Raw genomic sequence first — 19,067 nt, forward strand, 5'->3', positions numbered from 1 at the left:
GGTTTGAAACGCGCTGGCCAAATTTTTCTCTTATGTGATTTCTATCGAAAGACTTTGCTTAAACGAAATAATTTATTTATTTATTTTTCTTTTTTTTTCTGGTATGTATAAATAGAAAAAATATCATAGATATAAAATATATAAATATATATATTGTACATGAAATATCTAGATTTATGTATGTTACTATTAAAGGAAAAGTAGGAGTAGAAATATTGATAAGTTCATCTTGTGCAAAATGTTTAAATGATAATCATTTATATGCATAATTTCAACTCTAATTGACAAAGGGATTAGATACACGAAAATAGGTATACTATATAGGAATACTTTTGTAGGAACATGTCGGAGCATAATGAAAATTATGTTTATATATAATTATATACTCTAAATCATAGTATCCAAAAAACTATTAAGGAATTTTAGTGTCATGAATACTTATATTTAGAAATATAAAAATTAGCCTAATTAAAGACCACATGCTCACACAACTCACACATTGGTTTTTCATTTGCCACAACATGCACAACAACTTTAGATATGTTACTCATCTCCTTCATATCTCAACTCTTACGTCTCCAACAATCTTCTTCACTCACAATTTTGTAGGAATGAATGTGTTAATTTCTCATTAGAACATCACAATCTTGTGTTTTTCTCTTCTCATTTTATAGATTTTTCCATTCAATTACCATGGGTATAAATCCATGGTATTTACCTATGGAAATTCTTACCTGATTGTATTGATCTTTTCACCTTCACAATGAGAATATGAGCCTCTTCAGATTCACTCATCGAATTTCCTTCAACATGTATATCCTCTAAAATGAACCATAGTTTCATTCAAGCCTTCATTGAGCTTTAGAAATTTAGATGTTTGTCCATTTTGTCATCCTAAAACTACAAAATTTATAAGCACTGAATTTAGTGACAAAATGCCATATTTTATCCATCATAGCCCTTTATATTAAGTTCCCTTATGCATATAAGTGTGGTCCTGAACTAAGTACTTGACTTTAAAGGCACAAAGTCTTTCTCCCTTCGATTTGGTTTTTAAATTCATATTATAATCAAAATATTTATGTTCTAAAATTTCATAATGTTGGTAATATTACTTAATTCAGTCATCTTTGTTCTAGATGGATACAAATGTTTGACACTTTGTTTTGCCCCAAATGTTTTATGTCCTAGATAGCTTGACTCGCACAGGCTTTGATCTAGATGAACTCAAGATTAGTTACCCCTTCCTCATTGTAGACTTGGATAACTCTATGCATTGAATTAAATTTAAATTAGATAAAATGATCAACATGCTTATCAAAGTATGTGGGGTCCATACTCTAGTGCTATGCCTTCATGTGGGCCCCACCTCAGATATATTATAACTATACTTGAATATGGATGATCCAATATCTAGGTGATCCAACCCCTCACATTTCTTCACATTTCTTCAATCACTAGATGCTCCATAAATTGGATGTTGTTTTATTTAGATGACTTATTCTAGATGTATTTTCCTTGTGGGTCCAATGCTCGATACCACAACACATTTTCTCTTCAATTATGAATCCAAGATCTATTTCATTCATCAGACATTATAACATATGTACACCCTAACATCCAGATGCCTAGATGTCTTACGATCTTCGAACCTTTCCGTAGCAAAAAATTTAATATAGGCTTTACATACTTGGTTAAATTGGATTTGGGCACTTGTTGATGATACATGCTATGTGCACCTTCGGTCCACCAGATGCCTGTATGACCTTTTGTTTCCAGACTTCACAACATGGAAAAACGTCAAAATTATTAATACTATGAAGCCTTTCAAAATAGGATCTTGGCACTAATCCTGTGGCCCTACCACCTCATCTTCCAGGTCATTGCCACATCATCTTCCACGTGTCATCCACATCATTCGATATGACCAATCAAGGCCTACCATGTGTCCTCTACTAACCTATACCTACCACATTTAGTGCCATGTGTCACTTATCAAATGTCCACCTCACCTGAAGAAAATATTGAATCCACCTACCACATCATCACCCGATCCATGTGTACATTTTTAGGAAATGTAACTATGTTTGATCTTCATTAATGTACATGAGTCATCATGTAATTTACTTGTCAAAATAATAAAGAAAATAACTTTTATTATTGCAACAATGACTTATTGAAGCTCGGGTTTCATGCTTCGGTCATCATTATATTAGTTAAAGTCTCCATTATGGACTCCTAGGATTAATATTGAATTTATAGAGTCATTGTACATTGAAATAGACCCTTTTTGGGCTTTTGAATCATGTAAACATGTTTGGTATTAAGTCAAATATGATTTATGTACCCTCCACATCAAGTTGGTGTAGGGGAGATCAAGTCGGCCTAAAGGATCCTAATTCGACCACAAGAAGCCTATAAATACAAGTTAGTTCTATATCTCAAGAAGAATTATGGAAGTGCGGATTTTATTATCGGGAGGTCGAAAGAAGTGAAAGTTTGGGGAAGTCTATAGAGAGGAAGAAAATTGAACTTTTGGCGCCTCTCTCTCTTTGTTTCATGGTTTGGATTGGGAGATCAAAGTCTCCTAATTTTTCATTGTTGTCGGAAGCTGCTACCTAGTCAAATTTGCTGGAAGGGGTCAAATATCTGAGAGGTTAACTTGGTGTGGAGGGAAATTCTGGTCTTGGTCTAGGGTGAAGAGTCTCGAAGAATTTTATTGAAAGGAAGAATTATCTTGACTAGGTTTTCCCCTCGAGGGGGGTTTTTCCCTGACATAATGCCTATATCTTGTGTCTCTTGTTTTGTGATCTTCATACACCTATAATATGGTAATTTATTGATGAAAGATAATATAATAAATAATTAAGATAAGTGAACACAATCACAAGTAATTATAAAGAAAGGATAATCAAACCCTAATATAATTACTTTGATTTTCGAACTTGTCTTCAGAGCTAAGGTCAGGGAGAGTCGAAGATCACTTTGTTGGCATGGATTCTCCATCTATGATGAAATACATAAGAATGGGTTGCAACAATTCTGGAAGCTGGATCAAGAAGGTCATATACTACTTTTTCAACAAGGTTAAGAGCCAAGGATTCTTGGCCACCCTTACAGGTTCTCTAAATGATGACAATGCATGGATCATGGGTCGTGGAGCATCGAGATACATGATAGGTGAAAGTAAACAACTTTATACACTATCAAAGGAGCCATTCTCTCATGTAGTGGAATTGGGTGACAACAAAATCTATGTTTTTAGGGACCTAGGATCAACATTTCTGAAGCTGGATAATGGATCGAAGCTACATCTCAACAAAATTCTATATGTTCTAGGTTTGAAAAAGATTTTTCTTTGTATTTCTTGTTTAGAAGACAAAGGGAAAGAGTTTATTTTTTTGATGGAAAAGTATTGGTTTGGGGAAAATACTTTAGCATCGATAAACCTACGGTTGTTGGAGTTCGTGAAGGAAGTCTTTATCATGTCATTACACCACATCCTCAAGTTGTAGTTCACATGGAAATAAGTCCTATTGAGTTATGACATAGGAGGTATGGTCATCTACACTACAAGGTCATCCCTTCTCTTAGTCAACTGGTTCATGGTATTCCTAATATGAAGTTAGATCATGAAGGTATGCGCAAGGGATGCTCTTTAGGAAAAAATACTAGAAAGCCATCCCATAATAGTGGAACTAGGTCTAAAGAGATATTATACCTCATCCATTTTGATGTGTGTTGGCCCATGTCTAATGAATCATTTGGAGGTCATCTCTACTATGTGACATTCATTTACGATTATTCTAGAAAGACATGGCTCTACCTCCTCAAAACTAAATATGAAGTATTTGATAAGTTCAAGGAGTTTAAGGCTGAAGTGGAAACCCTAATCGAAAGAAAGATAAAAACTTTGAGGCCTAACAATGATGGGGAATACACTTCTAAGGAATTTATTGCATATTGTAAGGAAGCAGGTATTAACAGGAAGCTCATTGTTCCCTATTATCTTGAACAAAATGGATTGGCCGAAAGGAAGAATAGGGCAATTAAAGAAGGAATTCAAACTATGCCCCTTGATCAAGATCTACCAAAGTTCTCATGGGGAGAAGAAATGATGACTGTCGTATACATTCAAAATATAACTCCTCATAAGAGTCTTGATAATACAACACTCGAAGAAGTATTCACAGGAAAGAAGTTGAGTGTGGATCACCCCCAAATCTCTGGAAGTCTAGCATATATCCATATTCCGAAAGACAAGTGAAAGAAGTTAGACTCTACAAGTATCAAGGTAATATTTGTTGGTTATAGTCTTTCCTCAAAAATCATATAGAATATACATAAAGGAAGGAAGACACATTGAGTTAAGTAGGGATGTCATATTCAATGAAAATAAAGCATACAAGAAATCAAAATATATTCCTATTGATTATGATGACGAAGAAGTTCCCATATTTGAAGAAGAAGAATTTCATCATGAAAACTCTACTACAAATATCGAAGTAGAAGGACCAAGTGAGTCTATTCAATCGGTGGTTGTCCCAACCACAAGGAAGAGGCTAAATTGGTTAAAATCTACATTAGAATATGCTGAAGGACATGATGTTGCAAAAGGTTCCTTCAAGGAATGTAAGAAACCGAAGAGATATTGTGGCTATGATGCATATATGGAAAAGTTAATTGAAGCTGAACCATCTACATTCAAGGAAGTTGAGAATGAAGCAGATTGAAAGAAAGTTATGTAGGAAGAATATATATCCATCATGAAGAATGGGGTTTGGGTGATCATTCCTAGACCTAGTGACAAATTGGTTGTCACATCAAAGTGGATCTATAAGATCAAACATGTTGTTGATGGAAGTAATGACAAGTACAAAACAAGGTTTGTTGTAAGGGGTTTTTCACAAAAGGAAGGAATTGATTATGAATAAACCTTTGCACCTACAACAAGTTACACTAACATTGGATCATTGGTTTCATTGGTTACTACAATGGGGTGGAATATCCATCAAATGGATGTTAAGACCTCATTTCTGAATGGGACCATTGATGAGGAAGTGTACTTCGAACAACCTGAGAGCTTTGAAGTGAATAGCAAGGACTCTCATGTTTGTAGACTTAAGAAGGCCCTATATGGTTTGAATTAGGCACATAGGGCATGGTATGCAAGGATGGATGCATATCAACTTAGAATTGGGTTCATGAAGTGTTATGCTAATCTTAATCTCTACATCAAGGTCGTGAATAATGAGCTCATCATTATTCTACTATATGTGGATGATCTATTCATTACAGGTGTAGAGCGAAGAATTCAAGAATGCAAGAGGATGTTGGCAGCTGAATTTAAAATCAAGGATCTAGTATTGACGTGCTATTAACTAGGTCTAGAAGTATGGCAAAGACATGGGGAGATATATTTAGGGCAAGGAAAGTACATCATCAAGTTATTGTAGAAATTTGGGATGATGGATCCCAAGCCAATGACTACTCCTATGATCACCAACCTCAAGAAGTTGAGGGGCTCTAACTCTAGTCTCATGGATCCTACCTCATATCGTCAGTTGGTGGGTTCCCTGATGTATCTAGTAAATACTAGGCCAAATATATGTTTTGTAGTGAATATTCTTAGTTATTTTCAGTTGAAGCCTCATCATGAACTGCCAAACATATATTGATGTATCTTCATGGCACTATACATCACTACCTAAAGTATGATAGTAAGGAAGTCAAGCTAATTGGCTTCATAGACTCTGATTGGGGTGGCAATGAAACTGATGGAAGGAGCACTACTGGATGATGCTTTAGTTTGGGAGATGTTATGATATCACGGAAGAGTAGGAAGAAAGATCTCGTTGCATTGAGTAGTTCCAAGGCAGAATATGTGGTTACATGTGAAGTAGGAAAAGAGCGTGTTTGGTTGAGGAAGCTTCCAACATATTTGTTCGAGAAGTCTCTGGGTCCTATTGTGATTTATTGTGACAATCAAAGTTGTATCAATATGTTTGGATATCACGTGTTTCATTCAAGGACGAAACATATCAATAATAAGTTCCACTTTATTAGGAACTTGGTGTAGGATGGGGTCACGAAGTTGGAGTATGTCTCGAAAAATGAACATGCAGCAAACATACTGACAAAGGATCTTCCTAAAAATAAGTTTGAATATATAAGGAACCTGCTTGGTTTGGTTAATATTGTTGATTGTATTGATGATAAGAAAGCGGAAGAGATTTAGTTGAGGCTTTGTGAGTGAAAAATTGCTTGGGAAAACACCTGGCCAACACTTTGTGTTGATGTCTGGGTTGCGAAGTTGGAAAGGTGGTGTTGGTTATTGAGATCTATTTTAGATAAACACCTAGATGTTTGGGTTGGTGGTTAGAAATTAAGCGTGATGGTACCTAGAGGGGCTAAAAGCTTGAGTCCACCTTATTCCCACTTGGATAGATTTCCTTGGTCAGGAATCTAGTCCGTGGCATTGCAGTGCCTAAATTGTTGAGTGACCAATTAGATAGATTTCCCTAGTGAGGAATATAGTCCATGGCATTTCAGTGCCTAAAGTTCTTCATGGTTCTTATAGTTTGAGATCTTCCATTGTATTTGTACATTATGAATACCTCCCTAGTTAAGGAGTGTTGGAAAATGTAACTATGTTTTGTCTTTATTAATATACTTGAGTCATCATGTAATGTTCTTGTGAAAAGAATGAAGAAATTTTTTTTTATTATTATAACAATGACTTATTAAAGCATGGTTTTCATGCTTGGGTCATCATTATATTAGTCAAAGTCCCCATTGTGTACTCATAGGATTAATATTGAATTTATATAGCCATTGTACATTCAAAGAGACCCTTCTTGGGATTTTGAATAATGTAAAAAGGTTTAGTATTAATTCAAATATGATTTATGTACCCTCCACATGAAGTCAGCCTAAAGAAGTCAAGTCAACCTAAAGGACCCTAATTTGACCCACAAGAAAGCTATAAATAAAAGCTAGTCAAAGTTATTTGTAGCATCATCTCTCAAGCTAGTTCGATATCTCAAGAAGAGATGAAGAAGCCCGAAGTTTGTTTCTAGTAGGTTGAAAGAAGTGCGAGTTTGGGGAAGTATATAGACAGGAAGAAAATACAAAATTTGGTGCCTCTCTCTCTCTGTTTCGTGGTCTGGATTGGGAGATCAAAGTCTCCTAAGTTTTTGTTGTTGTCAGAAGCTGATTGTTGCCAGAAGCTGTTGACCAATCAAATTTGCTGGAAGGAATCGAAGATCTGGGAGGTTGATTTAATGTGGAAGGAAAGTCTTGTCTTGGTCTAGGGTGAAGAGTCTCAAAGAATACTATTGAAATGAATAATTATCTTGACTGGTTTTTCCCCTCGAGGGCTTTTTCCCCTATTATAGTGCCTATATCTTGTGTCTCTTGTTTTGTGATCTTCATACACACATGATATGGTAATTTCTTGATGAAATATAACATAATAAAGAAGTAAAAAAATCCAACACACTCACAAGTAATTATTAAGAAAGGAGAATCAAACCCTAATATAATTACTTTGATTTTCCAACATACATGCCACCCAAGTTCCAACGTCCATGTTGTTTCCTTCTAGATTCTACATGGAGGAACTATTGGACAATTGGAATTGTCTGAATGGTTGGTGGCACTTGGTATGTTGGCACTGATGTCAACCGGAATAGCATTGAGGTTAGAGGAAAAAAATGTTAGCATTAATGAGCATGTTGTTCAGGGGGAGTCACATGGTTGCTACATTGTCTTGTAGAGAATCATCATAGTAGCAGGCTAATGAAGAAGCCATAACAAGATGATTATGATGGTTGGAAGTCCTAGATTTTGGAGGCGATTATGGCTTAATTGGTCAACTTAGTTTCTCTTGAAAGTGGCATAGTTAGATAGTGTTCTGGAAGAGATTTCTAATGGTTGATGTCTAGAAAAGACCTTCTAGATAAGGAGTTACATGAAGTTATTGTTTGAAAATAGAAAATATCATTCCTCAAGACTTAGGAATATTTTGAACCAAGGTTGGGCCTAGTCAGAAGTCAAGCCTAGTCAGAGTTCAGGGTCGTGTAACAAAGTTGGCATGATAACATCCCGACTGATCCGGATTTAAACAAGAAAACAACAAATTATAGATATAACCATACATATAAAGATGCAACAGAAATAACACTTCATTTCATTACTGTAAAATACTGAAATATGCTTACAAACAGGAAATGGAAATAAACTAGCTAGGGCGATGGTAGCTTATCTCTGAGAAGAGATGTGGCAGCTACATGCCTCTGAAATGTGTTACAATGAGGCTCAAAGTCGTATTTATTTTTGAGAAACAATGGAAAACCCTAAGAATCCAAAAACCTAACCCTAGAAGACGAAACATCAAATTGTGGGCCCCGTTTGGGTAAATTGGTACATCAACTTCTTGGGGTCGTAACTTTGGCATACCATCTCCATTTGACACGCACAATATCTTGTTAGAAAGATCTATCAGATAAATACAAGTTTGGGAAGAGCAACATCAATCGATGGACCCATGTTACTCCTATTTTTCCCAAAAAACGTCGTTTAGGGCCTCAAAACAGCTTCGGAAGTTCAGGACCCGAAAAACTGCTAAAAATAGTAAACTGTGCTATAATTAAGGAAAATGAAAAGCTGAAAGAAACAATGGTGGGGGTCCAAGTGGACTTGATGGGTGGCCACCGATATCCACTTGGATCATTCCTCCCCCCTTAGGAAGCAATGGTCCCCATTGCGCTGAGTTCCTCCATGAGATGAGGAAACTTCTGTTGAACATGGTCCCTAGTGAGCCACTTTCCCTGGTGAAGGAGTTGGCCTGCTTTGACAACTCGATATAGTTGGATATTCTCCTGGAGAGTGTGCTTGATTTGTGTGTCCATGATCCGATCAGTTGCAGGTTGTTCCATGCAATCTGGATTTAACTTTGTGGGTGTGAGTTGTTCTACAATGTCGGAAGTGTCTAGTAATAGTGGAAAGTATGGCTGAAGGCGGTCCACATTGAACATTGGGTGCAGGCCAAGGAATGGGGGAATGTTGAGCTCAAATGCATTGTCTTCCACAACCTTGGTAATGGTGTAAGGACCATATCGGATTGTTCTGAGTTTCCAATAGGCTCTGGTAAGGTGTTCCTTTTACAAATGAAATCAGACTTTGTCGCCCACCTGAAACTTGTGCGACACCTGATGTTGATCATGTCGCTGCTTGTACTTGGCATTTGATTTCTCTAGAATGTCATGGACCTGCTGGAAAATATGTTGGATGTGCTAAATGAAGTTGTTTGCCCTATCTGTTTTGGACTGGACATGAGCCGAATCTGCATGAGTAGATGCAAATGGCATGGCCACATCAATGGGACATAGTGGCTGGAATCCCAAGCCCACCTGAAAAGGGTTGTGGCCAGTCAAGTTGTGGAGAACCCAGTTGTAGCTGTGTCAAACATAGGGGAGGCTCTCGTCCCATGTGTGTGGATGCTTTGAGTTGTACATGCGCAAAATGTGTACGATCATCCTGTTGAAAACCTCTGTCTTGCCATTAGTTTGACGATGGAAGGCTATGGACATAGTGAGTTTGGTGTCCAGCATCGACCAGAGAATGGACCAAAATGTACTAAGGAATTTGTTGTCCCAACCTGAGATGATAGACTACGGGATCCAAAACTGTAACTACACTCATTCAAAGAAGAGTTTAGTAGTGGCTTTTGTTGTGATATTATTCTTGCAGGCCACCATAATGGCCATCTTCGAGAACCTGTCGACAACCACAAAAACAATCGTTTCCATGCTTAGTAGACAATGGGGTATAGAGGCCTTACTTCTTGATGGTCGGTTTGGTAATGGTGTAGGTAGTGCATGATCTGATGGACATGGATTCCAAGGTTGACTAGGGGTAGACAATGGGGTATAGAGGCCTTACTTCTTGATGGTCAGTTTGGTAATGGCATAGGTAGTGCATGATCTGATGTACTTCTTGACATCCTATCGAGGATTCTGCCAATAGAGATAATTATGCAGTACTGCCACCATTTTCTCGACCTTGAAATGCCCAGCAACAAAACTGTAGTGTGCTTCCCAAATCATCTTGGCACGCTCGCTTGAAGGAACACAAAGGTGACCCAGGTGGCATAATAGGGCATCCTGGAGGTGAAAATCAGGAACATGCTGACCCTCTAAGAGTGTCTGGTATGTGTGTCCGAATTCTGGGTCACTTTTGTAGAGAAGTGGCCAATCAGAAGTCTCGTGCCCACAAGAGTTGAGCATGGCGGTTAACGCCATGATCGGTGGTCGACTAAGGCAATCTGCAACATTATTGGTGTTGCCCTTATTATACTTGATATTCAAATCGAACTGTTGCAGGTATGTGGACCACTTCTGATGGCGATCATTCTGCAATTTCCCTTGGGTCTGTATGAACTGCAGGGGTCAGTGGTTTGTGTGGATGATCGTTTCCTTCCCCAAAATGTAATGCTTCCATTGTTGATAGGCCTGTACAATGGAATACATCTCTTTGTCATAAGTGGGATACTTTCAGACTTGTCTAAAAGTGTCTCACTATGATATGCCACTGGATGCCCATGTTGAGTAAGTACTACCCTAATAGCATAGTCAGAGGTATCCGTCTCGACCTCAAATGGTTGTTGCAAGTATGGTTATGCGAGCACTGATTCCGAGAAGAGGTGATCTTTCAACTCTGTGAATGCCTTCTGTTGAGATTCAGACCAAAAGAATTTTTCTTTCGCTCCTCCCTTGGTGACTTAACTCAAGGGCCAAGTGATATGAGAAAATCCCAACATGAGCCTGCAGTAGAAGTTGGCAAGACCTAGAAAGCTATAAAGCTCTATCAGAGTGGTTGGAGATGGCCAATCCTGAACGACTTGGATCTTGTTTGGATCCACATGCACCCCCTGTTCATCAATAATGTATCCCAGATATTGAACTTGGGTCATGCCAAAAGTTCATTTCTCCAAATTGGCACATAACTTGTGTTGCCACAGTGTTTGGAGAACCCGTTAGATGTGGTGGAGGTGGTCTTCCCAACTTTGGCTTAAGATCAGGATGTCATCCAAGTATACACTACCAATGAGTTGGTGAATGGCTACAAGATGTCATCCATTAGCCTCATGAAGGTTGCAGGAGCATTTGTTAATTTGAAAGGCATAACCAAGCATTCAAAAAGGCCCTCCTTGGCTTTGAAGGTAGTCTTCCACTCATCAGAGGCTTCGATTGGTACCTGGTGATATCTTGACTTCAAATTGATCTTGCTGAAATATTTTTCCCCCTTCAGTTTGTCCAGGAGGTCATAAATCCATGGGATTGGGTACCTATTACGGACAATTATCTTGTTCAGCACTCGATAGTCAATACAGAGTCTCCAAGTCCCATCCTTCTTCTGTACCAACACGATCGGGCACCACAGGGCGATGAACTCTGACAGATGTGGAATTTCTGCAGCAACTCTTGAATTTGCCTCTTCATTTCATTGTTCTCCATAATGGAGTGCTGATAGATTTTTCCATTAGGTAGTGGCGCACCTGGGGTCAAATCGATGGAGTGCTTGACCTGACAGTGCAAAGGAAACCTTGCGGGGGAGGTGAAGATTTCCTCGTACTCCTCCATGACCCTATCCATCTGTAGTTGTCATGCGGAGGGGCCCTTTCTAGAGGTCATGGCCACAGTATTCTTCTTTCCTTGAGGGCGTATCATCAGGAGAAAAGATTTCTTGATTTTGGAAATGAGCTTATTGCATTGTTTTGCAGTAACTAAAGAGATGGCGGTAAGTGGTGCTACCTCCAATATCGTGTACAACTTATTTCTAAAAGTAATAATAATAGCACGAGGCCTTGATTCATACACAACTTGTCGCTTCCACAAATATGGTTGTCCTAATAATAAATCACAAACATCAAGGGGAGCAATGTCACACAATACCTCATCTGTGAAGGGCTTGATGTTGTATGGAAGGTGACACTGCTAGTTCACGCGAAGATCCCGTCCTTGGTGAAGCCACTTGATGGTGTATGGTTATGGATGTGCTATGGTCAATAAGCATAGCCACTTCATGACCTCTGCTGATATGAGGTTCTTTTGGCTCCTGCTGTCGACATTGAACTGTAGCGGGGAGCCCTTTACCCACATTTAGGAGTGGAAGAGATGCTCCTCCTCCTTTGGATCTTCGGGTTCCTCCTTCTAGATCTTCGTGGTTGCAACGGTGGCATTGGGCTCCGCATCAATAATCTACTTCCCTTTGTCATTCCCCTTGTCAGGTTCTGACTTAGAGTTGGAACATGCATCTGATTATGAAACCTTTAGCTCAGCCACCAGTGACTACTTGGCTCAACACTCACTTGTGTTTTGAGTGGAGCTCTTATGGAACACACACCACTTTCCTGTGTCCTTTTTCAGATTCGCGACGTTGTTCTTTGCTTGCAGCTTTGACGGGTTGTCTTGGGCCGCCCTGCCTTGGCTTCGTCCTTTGCTCTATGGTTTGGGGGCACCTTTCCCTTGCTTCAGATTCGTAGATCCAAAGTCTCGCTTCTTTTGTTTAAAATTTTTCTTGATCTTGAAGGCATATCGGTATGCCTTGTCGAGCGAGGATATGTTTAGGAATTTTATTTCTTCCTAGATGTACATGTGCAGGCAGCTGCGATATTTGAGTACCAAATGCTGCTCCGAATCCTTGATACCCAACTTTGTGCAAAAGGTATGGAAAATATTGAGTAAATTTTCACGAAATCTTCCCTCTTTGCCTTCGATCACATCTGAGAACGATTTATAAGGCCTATTATGACTGTCTCTCATTGGTTGTCTGCAGATACCATTATCGAGAAGTGCATCTATGACTTCCTGGATCAATTTTGTTTGATAAATAACAAATGACTCAGATCCACTTCTTGCTAATAAATTTGTAAGAGTATTATTCCGATTGATAACTCTTCGATAAAGTTCATTTAGATCTGACGAGGTAATAAGTCCACCTTCACCTAATTGAACGATTGGCCTCGGTTCGGGAGGAAGAACTGGTAATAGGCATAAGACCATCCATTTTGGTTCTATATTTGTTCGGAGAAAATGTTTAGCCAATTTCATGCGTCCAACCAGAAAATCCTTTCTTCTTCTAATTTTTTCATCCTCCCATCTATCCACAGTAGATTCTTGGTTCTCTTCCAATCTATTCCATTTCAATTCCACCAAGTTCTTCCATTCCATATGTGAACGATCTATAATCATTTGCAGATCCAGACCCATTAGTTGTTTCCCGATAGCATCTCCCCCAGTAGCTATTTCTCTCTCTTTAAATGTTCCAGAACCCCGCGGAAAGAGGTAATAAGGACGAGCAGAGAGGTAATGAGGAATAATCTCTCTCCAGGATTGAATCTCATAATCGAATGTACCCCGTGATCTCAATAAAGTTGGTTTGTTAGCTATGGGCCTAGCAAGAAAATGATTTGGATAGGTTATTCTAAGATTTCCCCCCCTTCAGGATCGGACGTGAAAGTTTCCTCTCATCCGGCTCAAGTAACTAAAAAAAAAGATGCAAAAACTCTTTTTCGCTCTGAAGAGAGATCGCTACTCTCTGCTCAAGTTCCAAGTGAAATTGAGTATTCCTTTATGTTATGATTCTACAACATAGATATGGAATTATTGAGCAGTCTCCTCCCTTTCGAACAATCCTTTTCTTCTTGAAAGACCTTCAATTAGGGATTTACTTGTCTTTATCTCGTTCCATTTGATCCTTTAGGTTCCTGCTTGCTTTGCTTTACTTTGATGGTTACAATACTATTGATCGAAGCATATGTGCGATGAATAGACTCCTATAGCCATATCTTCGGTCCGGAATACCTCTATTCAGGGCTAACCCAAATAAAAGAGAATGAAATTCAAATTCCATTATCTGAAAGAAGTGTTTTCACGAAGTTCAATTAGCAATTTGATAAATAATATCTAAACCCTGGACTAATTCCTCTTTCTCAGCATCTTGAAAAGATGCTTATAATTCTGAGCTTCATGCTACTCCTCTGGAGGGTCATGTCAGAGCTAAAGGCATCCCAATGAGATTTAATAGGATGACAGTTCCTGATTACGGATCTGTATGATCGGAACTTGTGATCAAGTCACACATCGCAGTATACTGGACCTTCTAATTCTTTCCGAGTTTTAGCTAATAGATTCGCAATATAACTGGGAAGGCGTTTCAAATACCATACGTGAACCACCGGACATGCCAGTTTAATGTATCCCATTTGATATCTTCGAATTCGAGAATCAACGAATTCAACTCCACATTGTGTGCAAAATTTTGCATCTATCTTCTCATTTCCAATCCCTGGAGAATTTCCACAAGAACAAACTCTACTTTTGATAGGTCCAAAGATTCTTTCACAAAACGATCCATCTCTTTCTGGTTTATTAGTTTCATAATGTAGAGTATGAGGTTTAGTCACCTGTCCAACTATCTCACCATTAGGTAAAATTTTTTCGGACCAAGCACAAATCTGTTCGGGAGAAGCTAATCCAATTCGAAGTTGTTGACGTTTATTCTGGTCAATCATAAAAGATCTCAATTTATTGTGATCAAACTTCCTCTCTATCTATCTGAAAGTTTTTCTCAGATATAATAGCATGATTCAATTCTAGAGCTAAAGATCGTAATTCTCGAATGAGCAATCGGAAAGATTCTGGAGCAGTGTCAGGTTTAGGTATTGGCCCTCCAGTGATAATGGCACCAAGTACTTCATTACGAGTTCTAATATGGTCAGATTTGAGAGTAAGCATCTCTTGTAAAATATAAGCAACACCAAAACCTTCTAGAGCCCAAACTTCCATTTCTCCTATTCGTTGCCCCCCTCGTTTGGATTTTCCTCTAAGAGGTTGTTGTGTAACCCGTGCATAAGGTCCACTCGAACGTGCATGTATTTTCTCATCAACTTGATGACTCAATTTCGACATATAAGCTTTTCCTATTGTAACAGGTTGTTCAAAAACATCTCCTGTTCTTCCATCAATTAATCTATGTTTTCCAGGATGATCTGGTTCGAATACCCATGGATTAGCTGTTTGCTCACTAGCTTTGTAAAGTTCAGGAAACACTAGTTTTCTCGAAGCTTCTCGCTCGTATTTTTCGTCAAAAGGTGTTATTCTATAATGTTTGTTCATCGGGTTTCCTGCTAAACCGGGCAAACATTCAAAGATCTGTCCTACATTCATTCGTGAAGGTACCCCTAATGGATTCAATACCATATCAACTGGTATTCCATTTTGCAAATAGGGCATATCTTGTCTGGGCAAAACTATTGAAATAATACCTTTATTACCATGCCTTCCAGCTACTTTATCACCCACTTGTATCTTACGTTTTTGTGATATATATACGTGTACTGTTTCCGCATTATCACCGGAATCATCTACTCTATTGATCCATCTCACGTCGATAACTCGACCCCTTCCACCTATAGGTGCTCTGAGACAATTTTCTCTCGCAGTGGATACCTCAATACCAAATATGGTTTGTAATAATCTTCCTTCTGGGGTACATAATGATTCTTCTATTGTTTGAGGCGTTAATTTACCTACCAAAACATCACCTGTTTCTATCCAAGATCCTAGCATTACAAGACCATTTTCGTCCAAATGACGAAGTGAATGAGCATCTAAATGAGGTATTTCTCTAGTGATTCTTTCAGGACCCTGGCTCGTCATACAGATTTCAATCCTGTATCTTACGATATGGAAAGAGGTATAAATATCTTCATATACCAGACGTTCACTAATGAGTATTGCGTCTTCGAAATTGTATCCTTCCCATGGCATATAAGCTACTAAAACGTTTTTTCCCAAAGATAGTTCTCCGCCTACCGTAGTCGCACCATCCGCCAGAATTTGTCCCTTCTTTACACATTCCCCTTGATGAATTTTAGGTTTTTGATGCGTACAAGTATTGGTATTAGAACGTTGATATATAACCGATTCTGTTCGTACAGTGTCTCCATTAACCGATGAAGTTATATTTACAGCATCGATATACTCGATCCTTCCCTCTTGTGTAGCTATAGCTACACTTCCTGAATCTAGAGCTGCTTGACCTTCCAACCCAGTTCCGGCAATGCACTTCTCGGGTCGAAAAAGTGGAACTGCTTGACGCTGCATATTAGAACCCATTAGAGCGCGATTCGCATCATTATGTTCGAGAAAAGGAATAAGGAAACTCCAATGGAAAAATATTGGAAAGGAAAAATACTTCTGAAATGGATTTGTTCCCATGCAATAACTATAAATTCTTGTCGGTATCGAGCTGGAGTAATTTGTTCCTCTTGAATTCCTTGATTTAACGCCAAAGAATTTCCCGTAGCTATCTGATAGTATTCATCCTCATCTTCTCCCGGTAGTAGATAAACCATATGTTCTTCTCTCGATCTCTCAGAGATCTTATAGAATGGACTTTGTAAAGAACCACAATCACCAATCTTTGCATGAATAGATAATGATGCAACAAGTCCAGCATTCATTCCTTCGGACGTATCGATTGGACAAATACGCCCATAATAACTGGGATGAATATCCCGTGTCCGAAAACTAGCAGTTCGCCCTGTTAAGCCCCCAGGACCTAAATGGCTCAATTTTCGCCCATGAGCTATTTCCGTCAATGGATTAGTTTGATCCAAAAATTGGGATAAGGGGTGTGAACCAAAAAAATCTTGAAAAGTGTTTTTTAATAGAGTTGAAGTGACCAAGTTCTGAGGAGTTGATCTGCGCTTGGTTGCTCTGTGTATAGTTCTTTTAACTGCATCTTCTAAACGACCTAGAGCTAATCTAAATTGATTCTGTAATAAATCTGCTACAGAACGAATCCGTCGATTTTTGAGGTGATCTATATCATCGAGTGTACCCATTCCAAATTTAACCCCGATAAGGTAATCCACAGCAGCCAATACATCTTGTGGTAATGAAAAAATCTCGTTCTCGGGTATATCAAGGTTCAGTTTTTGGTTCAGATTTCGTCGACCAATCTTTCCCAATTCACATCTTTTTCGGAAAAATTTTTCTTGCAATTCTTTACATAGAGACTCGGAAAATACCAAATCGCCACTTATACAGTAGAGTTTTTTATAAAACTCCAGAATGGCTTTTTCCCTCGACCATAGATATTCCTCCCGCTCCCACCTCTCCTTCTTCTTCAATAAAAATAAAAATCTTTCGGGATAGCGAGTATTGTCCAGAATCTCTTCGAGATTTAAACCCATAGCTGATAATAGAACTGGAATAGATATTTTTTGTTTTCTGCTTACACGAGCCCATATCCTTTCTCCCACATCGATCTCTAATTTCGATCTTCTTCCCCAATCTGAAATCAGAGTGCCAGTATATATATAATTAATTCTATTATGGTCTAATTCCGAACGGTAATAAATACCAGGACTTATTAATATTTGATTAACTACGACTCTGTAAATCCCATTTACTACAAATGTTCCATGGGAATTCATTAAAGGAATATTTCCGAGAAATACAGTTTGTTTCTGTATCTTCCTACTATTCCTCCGAATCGATCTTGCTGGTACATATAATTCAGAGTAATATGTAAGGGACTGATATACAGCATCTCTCTCTTTGATGAAAGGTTCTGCTAATTCATATTCATTACCAAAAAGCCTGAATTCAATTTCTTTATCTATATCCTCAATTTTTGGAAAATTATGAAGTTCTTCCATCAAGCCCTGATCGATAAAACGACAAAATCCTTCAAATTGTATCTTACCAAATTCAGGGATTGTAAACGCTCCCTCATTTTCATCTAATCGCATTGGAAGTTTCCCATCTTAATTTCGATCCGTTTCTCACCGGTGTAATCACCATACGGTACATTCATATGAAAATATTTAGTACATCGTAACAGAATCACATATTTTATTTGTGTATCAATTTCGTCTAAACAGAGAAAATACGTTGTCCGTAATTCGGCTCGAAATGGACTTACTTCAGGATCTATATATCTTTCTGTCCAGGGAAGGGAGAAGAGATCATAAAAATCGATCCGACGAAACATTCAATCAACAACCAAATAGGGAGTTCGATCAACTAAATAAGATCGATTAATTTCGGATAGGAAAGGTCTCCAAATCTCCATCAAATTTCAATACCAGAGTAGCTTATATATTCATAAGCCAATGGGTCAGGTTCACTTACTTCTCCTCCGTTTTTTCCACTTCTTTTGAAGACTGGTAATTTGAAATTACCAGGTATCCATAATACCTCTGATATGTTCAAAATTGACAAAGATCGAGTAAACTATATACTGATCCTATAGTAGCAGGATGAAGAAGACTATTATTGATAAAAATATAGTGGTCCTCCCCCCATATTAGTTGTGAGACTCCGTCATAACAAATGTTTTGCCTGAAACCTATCATGACAGATAATTTTCGTCCCTGAAAAAGGGTTTTCATCTTGAAAAGATGTGGATCATACGATGAGAAATGGACACCCGAGCCTTCTTTCTTCGTGGGAAACATGAGCCCTTTATCGGACTTGAACCGATGACTTACGCCTTACCATGGCGTTACTCTACCGCTGAGTTAAAAGGGCCCCCTCATCATATATGAATGAGTGAGTCTACTAAACTCTGGCACGCCTTGGTTCCTTCCCTGCTGCAGCATGGTCCACTTTATGTGTTGATCCTCATAGCTTCCGACAGGGTAGTACTAGTCCTTGATGGCAGTCTAAAATGAATTCCAAGTGGGTGCGGCTGAAAACAGTGAGGCCATATTGTCATCCTTTTGCTCGCAGTCAGTTTCCCACTAGTCCTTGACGTGGGGGGTGACTCTGAGAAGAGCGAAAGTAACCTTTTCCCGGGTGGAAAAATCATGAACAAAAAAAGTACCTTTCTAGTAGATTTAACCATTTATCTACGGTGTCTGCATCTATCTAACCCTCAAATATGGGAATGTCAAAGTTAACTTGTACCTTAAAGGTTATGGCACATCCAGACTAGCTATTGGAAGTAGATGTGTCGCCCCTGGGTAGCCGCTAAAGTATCTGGGCAAA

General features: G+C 38.5%; 1 non-coding gene across 1 annotated transcript; it reads right to left on the reverse strand.

The window, feature by feature from the left end:
- Positions 1-18,536: 18,536 nt before the first annotated feature.
- On the reverse strand, positions 18,537-18,608 carry TRNAT-GGU (transfer RNA threonine (anticodon GGU)). The gene has a single exon. It is a non-coding gene; the product is annotated as a tRNA-Thr (tRNA).
- Positions 18,609-19,067: the final 459 nt, after the last annotated feature.

This window comes from Pinus tabuliformis, chromosome 3_1 (assembly GCF_031772625.1).
Source record: "Pinus tabuliformis cultivar Carrire ecotype Pingquan chromosome 3_1, CPIR1, whole genome shotgun sequence".
Lineage (NCBI taxonomy): Eukaryota > Viridiplantae > Streptophyta > Pinopsida > Pinales > Pinaceae > Pinus > Pinus tabuliformis.